Below are 1,122 nucleotides of genomic sequence, written 5' to 3' on the forward strand. Positions count from 1 at the left end.
GTTAATAATCTTTTGAAAACTGTAAACTGGTCTAGGGAAGCTTCTGCTTCGATCCTCAAGACGATACGATCAATATTAAAGTTTTTAGGTTTTCTCTATATATTACGATTTTGAAAAACCCAAAACCTTCAAAAAAAGTACTATCCTTTTGAAACCTTCGAGGATCGAAGCAGAAGCGTCCCTAGACCATTTTTCAGTTTTCAAAAGATTATTAACTCAATTATTAAGGGGGTAAATGTTGTAATCAAAATTTGAATTTTCAAAAAAAAAAAAGGCGGGATATTTTGTTTTGCCAATTTCTCAAACTTAAATACGAGACGCGGTTTTTTTGTATTACTTTTGAATACTTTTTTTGTATTCGAATCTATTTTAAATACTTTTTTCAAATACGTATTCTGAATATTTTTATTTGTATTTTTTATTCATTAAAAAAATTTTTTTTTTCCAATCAATAAAAATAGTTTTAAATTAGTGACAAGACATATTATAAGTCATGAACATTAATTTTATTCTTTGAACGAAATATAATATTGGCCCATGATATGATTATTTTTATAAACACCAATGTGTGTACCTAGTAAATTGAAAAATATTTAAATATTTTTGTATGTTATCATCATCGATTAGAATATAATTGATGTAACAAAATAGTTTATAAGAATATTCAAAGTTTTTAATCTAGCCAACTGTTAAAAATATATAATCTAGTGCTGAAAGAAGATGGCATGTGCGACCGATACTGCAAGATCGTCCTTTTTATGGCGACTACAGCAATTTAGTGTTAGAGCAACAACTCAGCAACTCAGCTCTGTACCACAATTTTATCCGAATGAGCTCAACAACATTTGAAGAGCTTGTTTGTTTAGTTGGTCCTTATGTATCAAGATTTCCAAATTTTAGAAAGGATACTCTAGTTGTTGGTGAAATATTATCATGTACATTGAGGTATGTATGAATTTCATAATACTTTTATTTTTATTTATTTATTATATTTATCTTTTCCGTGTAAATAAAAATTATTTATTTATAAATAATATGCCTATTTAGATACTTGGGCTTCAGGAAGATAGTATGATGTCTTTGGTGTACTCTTTCCGTATGGGTCATTCAACACATATCAAA

The sequence above is a fragment of the Acyrthosiphon pisum genome, unplaced genomic scaffold (assembly GCF_005508785.2).
Source record: "Acyrthosiphon pisum isolate AL4f unplaced genomic scaffold, pea_aphid_22Mar2018_4r6ur Scaffold_21869;HRSCAF=25119, whole genome shotgun sequence".
Taxonomy (NCBI): domain Eukaryota; kingdom Metazoa; phylum Arthropoda; class Insecta; order Hemiptera; family Aphididae; genus Acyrthosiphon; species Acyrthosiphon pisum.